This window comes from Triticum aestivum, chromosome 7A, assembly GCF_018294505.1.
Source record: "Triticum aestivum cultivar Chinese Spring chromosome 7A, IWGSC CS RefSeq v2.1, whole genome shotgun sequence".
Classification (NCBI taxonomy): domain Eukaryota; kingdom Viridiplantae; phylum Streptophyta; class Magnoliopsida; order Poales; family Poaceae; genus Triticum; species Triticum aestivum.
The window spans coordinates 537,347,199-537,352,958 of record NC_057812.1 but is presented as its reverse complement, the minus strand read 5'-3'; the positions used below and the strand labels follow the sequence as shown (position 1 = coordinate 537,352,958).

The 5,760-nt window shown below is 42.0% G+C and overlaps 1 long non-coding RNA gene across 1 annotated transcript; it reads left to right on the top strand.

The window, feature by feature from the left end:
- The first annotated feature begins 4,546 nt into the window (after positions 1–4,546).
- Positions 4,547–5,760, top strand: LOC123148012 (uncharacterized). Its single transcript, XR_006473585.1, has 3 exons — positions 4,547–4,651; positions 5,151–5,233; positions 5,701–5,760. It is a non-coding gene; the product is annotated as an uncharacterized lncRNA (long non-coding RNA).

Genomic DNA, 5,760 nt, shown 5'->3' with positions numbered 1-5,760 from the left:
TCTAATAGGTCATCGATTTTGTCTAACAGTTTTTGAATATGTTTCATAGCTTTCTGTTGTTCAGTTGCAATTTTAGCAAGTGTTTTGTAGCTGGGTTTGGAACCACAATCAGAGTCATCTTCACTGGATGTTTGATAGTGAGTAGTGTGTGTGTTTACCTTGGCACCGCGCGCCATGAAGCAGTAGGTGGGAGCGGAGTTGTCCTTGTCATTTGCATCAGTGTCGGTGATGAAGTCATTGTCTTCAGTGTTGAAGATGGACTTGGCAGCGTATGTTGTAGCCAGACTTCCAACGCTAGAATCGGACTCCTCCTCAGACTCCACCTCCGCCTCCTCAGAAGCGGACTCCTCCTCTAAATCCATTTCGTTGCCAACAAACGCACGAGCCTTGCCAGATGAGCTCTTCTTGTGTGATGAAGACTTTGAGGAAGACTTGGAAGAAGACTTTGAGTATTTCTTCTTCTTCTTGTCATCAGAATCATATTCCTTGCTCTTCTTCTTCTTGTTCTCATTGTCCCACTGCAGACACTCAGAGATGTAGTGACCAGGTTTCTTGCACTTGTGACATGTTCTCTTCTTGTAGTCATGAGCAGAAGCTTCATCATTCCTTGAGCTAGATCGTGAGGACTTTTTGAAGCCTTTCTTCTTGGTGAATTTCTGAAATTTCTTCACAAGCATAGCAAGCTCCTTTCCAATGTCTTCATGATCACCCGAACTGCACTCAGATTCTTCTTCATATGAGGAAACATCTTTTGCCTTCAAGGCACGAGTTCGCCCATAGTTGGGACCGTAGATGTCTCTTTTCTCAGAAAGCTGAAACTCATGTGTGTTGAGCCTTTCAAGTATGTCAGACGGATCGAGTGTCTTGAAGTCAGGGCGTTCTTGAATCATCAGGGCTAGGGTGTCAAACGAGCTATCAAGTGATCTCAGAGTGTCTTGACGACTTCATGCTTGGTGATCTCAGTAGCGCCGAGGGCTTGAAGCTCATTTGTGATGTTAGTGAGTCGATCAAACGTGAGCTGAACATTCTCATTGCCGTTTCTCTTGAAGCGGTTGAAGAGGTTGCGAAGGACACTGATTCTTTGATCTCTCTAGGTTGAGACGCCTTCATTGACCTTGGAGAGCCAGTCCCAGACTAGCTTAGATGTTTCCAGAGCACTCACATGGCCATACTGCCCTTTGGTCAGATGACCACAGATGATGTTCTTGGCAGTGGAGTCCAGTTGAACGAACTTCTTGACATCAGCAGTGGTGACACCTTCACCAGCCTTGGGGATGCCATTCTTGACGACATACCAGAGGTCAACATCGATGGCTTCAAGATGCATGCGCATGTTATTCTTCCAGTAGGGATATTCAGTTCCATCGAAGACTGGGCACGCAACGGAGACTTTGATTATCCCTGCAGTCGACATAGCTAAAACTCCAGGTGGTTAAACCGAATCACATAGAACAAGGGAGTACCTGGCTCTGATACCAATTGAAAGTGCTAGTGATCGACTAGAGGGGGGTGAATAGGCAATTTTTATGAAAGTCTTCAAAACATGGAAGTTTCAAAGACAAACGATAGAAATAAACCTATTACCATGCAGCGGAAGGTAGACTACACTAAGCTAGCCATAGTCAAGTATTCAATGAAATGAAACCATAAAGACTAATAGCAGCTAGGCAGTATAGATCAGGATGGAAGATAGTATGAAGCCAATCAGAACAAGCAGTCACACAGTGAAGACAAATAACTAATGCAAATAGGCAATGACTTCACAAGGACCAATCAGCACATAAAGAGATGGGAAGGATGGAACCAGTGGCTCGTTGAAGACAATGATTTGTTGGACCAGTTCCAGTTGATGTGACAACTGTACGTCTGGTTAGGGAGGCTGAGATTCAACTCAGAAGACCATGTCTTCACCTTATTCCCCTTGAGCTAAGGACACCCAGTCCTCGCTTCAAGGTAGACTTACAAACCTTCACAGACTTTGTTCACCGGCGATCCACAATGACTCTTGGATGCTCAGAACGCGACGCCTAACCGGCTGGAGGATTCATAGTCCTCAAGTGTAATAAGTCTTCAGATCACACAGACAGGAAGACTTAAGTGATGCCTAACACTCTTTGGCTCTGGGTGTTTAGGGCTTTGTCCTCGCAACGAATTCTCTCTCAAAGGCTTCGAGGTGGGTTGCTCTCAAACGACAAAAGTCGTACACTAATTCTGAGCAGCCAACCGTTTATGGTTGTAGGGGGTGGGCTATTTATAGCCACTTGGCAACCCGACCTGATTTGTCCGAAATGACCCTGGGTCACTAAGGAACTGACACGTGTTCCAACGGTCAGATTTCAAACACACACGACAACTTTACTTGGGCTACAAGAAAAGCTGACTTATCCAGCTCTGGATAAGATTTGCTCTCATTGTCTTCGCTCGAAGACATAGGATTTTGGTTAAGCATCACTTCAGTCATTCTGACTGGTTCACTTGGACCCCACTTAACAGTATGGTGGTTCCTATGACTCAACAAAGAAGAAAAAGAACGACGAAACAACTAAGTCTTCGCGCTCCATAGTCTTCATGCAATGTCTTCTCTTGTCATAGTCTTCAATGTGAATGTCTTCACATACCACCTTTGACTTTAATGTCTTCATACATTTTTAGGGGTCATCTCTGGTAGGAAAACCGAATCAATGAGGAACTTCTACCTGTGTTATCCTGCAATTCTCACAAACACATTAGTCCCTCAACCAGGTTTGTCGTCAATACTCCAAAACCAACTAGGGGTGGCACTAGATGCACTTACATAAACATATATAGTCCATCGTATTCTTAACAACACAAAACGATGCATCTTCCAAGCAAAAGTAATTTTGCATATCCAAAAGAGAAGCGCCCTGCAGCCTGTTGTTACTTCCATCTCTGTTCCAAAAACAGAGGAACCATCTTTTTTGGTTCAGATAATTGCGAGGAAATTCCTGAACTGATCCCTGCTTCCTCTGGTTGTGGTTTGTGCCATGTGACCCAAGGTTGCTGAAGAGGAGCCACAGCCACACAAGAGTATCTGAAGATGACTCCTCCATTTCTAACCCATCCCCTTCCTTCCATTGTTTTGGATGATGAACTTGATCCTGCTTAATTAATTAATTTCTCATCATGCTTAATTAGCTGTAAATGTGCCCCCTTATTGAAGAAGAAGAAGAAGATAATACAAATTTAATTTAATTGGATGGTCTCTTTCATCGTGCTTAATTAGCTGTAAATGTGCCTCCCTTACTGAAGAAGATAAGAATCCATATGTGTTATGCAAAATTAACTTTGTCATCTTGTAAGCACTCTAGGCAGTGTCTAGAGGGTGAAAATATGAGAACAGCAAGTACTAGTAGTGCTCTGAATATAAGTGTTGCATGTGTAATTAATAAATGGCAGAAATAACACTTGCTTGGAATCTCCCGGTCGTGGCGTGTGTGATCTGACTGGGTTGCGTTGGTGTGTGGTTGCAGGACAAGGTGGTGAACCTGCTGTTCGAGAAGAGGTCGAAGTTTTGGCATCGGTGGCGCCCTGCCGCCCAAGAAGGACCTCCACCAGTTCGTCAAGTGGCCCAAGGTCATGCGCATCCAGCGTCAGTGCCGCACCCTCAAGCAGCACCTCAAGGTGCCCCCGACGCTCCACCAGTTCACCCGCACCCTCGACAAGAACCTCGGTATATACGAAACTTGCATGTTCATTCGTCGCTGGACTCAGAATCCACAATGCCTGAGGTCGTTTAGTTGTTGTGTTGTATTATTTTGACCGTGAACATGAACATGGATTGGCTGCAATTTCTGGCTACATTGTACTCCACGTATTATTTCTTGTCAGTGTTCAGATTCTTGCAACCGTGAACATGAAATGGATTGGCTGCAATTTTAAATGATTAAATCTGTCAGTGTGTTCTATGCTCACAGCTTAACTGGAATGTGGCAAAATTAAGTGTCTGACAGGTTATAGTCTCGTCTAATATCTGGCTACATTGTACTCCACGTATTATTTCTTGTACCAAGCCACTCATAAATCCAACATGTAGACTAGTGAAGTCCAACCAATAGAAAGCTGCCACCACAACCTCTATTTGCATGCATCGTTACTTAGCATGGAAGAATGACTACACATGTATGCATTCTAATGATCACATACATGTATCTAGTTCTCATAAAATATTTGCATGCATGACAAAGCTCCAACACGTACACTCTCATGCTTACTTAGACTAGAAGCATTCTGTACAAGACAAACTACTATATGCTAGTATTACTTACACTCTGTGTGTGGGGCACTCTCCTTTAATTTTCTAGCATGTTAAATTTAACATTCTAATATATTTCTTTGAAACAATAGTCTAGCATAACTTATTTACTTCATTTTTTAAAACAGCTAATACATATTGAATTATTCATATATTAATCTAAAATAATAACCAAACAACTACAGGATAGTGGATTAGTAGCATGCATGTGTGACTTAGTTTTTGGTGTGTTTTGCTTGCAGGTCATTGTTGTGAAGGCCGCCAAGGGAAGGAGTGGGGGATTTGGCACAAGTCTGGTGATCGAGTCTATGCTCTCTTCTCCATGGAAAGACCTAAATTCAGCTTGACAGAGAGCACACGAATGGTTTCAGCTTGACAGTGGGTGAACTAAGCCATTTTTATTTAGTTTGCTCTCTGCCATGCCAAAGCCATCATTGTGATCCTGCTGCCATCAAGTCTCTGTTTCTTGTCAGTTGTTAGCTTGAATTAATACATGTTCATATAGCTAATTTGTTGCTGTTGTGCATAAAATTCTAGGAAGGTCTGGCTGCAAGTTCTGGCTGTAGTGTGCTCTCATGTCGTACATGCCCCTATGTTTAGTAAGATTAAATTGCTACTATTAATGATGAATGTTTGAGTATTGAAATTTGAAGCATCACCTACTTTCTATTCTTGTAGTGTTTAAAACTGATAATTATGATGCATTGGTCCATATGGCCTTGGCTTTTAATGCCATACACATTCTAGTGCCAGATCCAAATGTAGGGGACAATAATTTGCAGCATTAATTAGGTCCTGATATAGTCTTTTTTAAACTTCTTATGAGATTGAAGCATTCGTTCTGATTTATGGTTTGCTGGTTTGCTGATTGTTGTAGACAAATGTATGAAACTTCTTAGCTGTGGACGACAACTACTACCTTGAGAAGGACCAGCATCACCCATCAAGTATGCCATCGAGGTAATTCACCACTCCCTCCAGCACCAACTATGTATTTTCTCTAGTTGCTCTCCCAAGTTTTGTGCACACTGTGCGTCAAGTTCTCCCTAAATGCAAGGGATTGTATATGTAAAACCAATTATCCAATACATTTTTCACAAAGAGATTAATCCTCTTATTTAGCCCTGATGTTTTAATTTATGGAGTTGTTGCTTCTTTGGTCAGATTTATTCCCTTGTTGTATGCATAAGAATAAGCTGATATGAACATAATAATGATACTCTGCATGATATGAGTAAAGTGCTCTAGTTTCTTGCGTCACCTTTCTTGTATGAATGAGTATATCATTTTAACTATCTGGGGAATAAAAATCATTGTATTAGCTGAATTTGTGTTATCATTCTAAAGAACTTGTCCTTTTTTGAATGGTCTGTTCATAATATATTGGCTCTAGTGTTTTAATTCTTCTCTTCTGATTCATGTAACAGGGCGACGGCCGAAGGCATGATGATAGTTCTATTGTTGTTCTAGTGTAGCGAAGGTGGCCT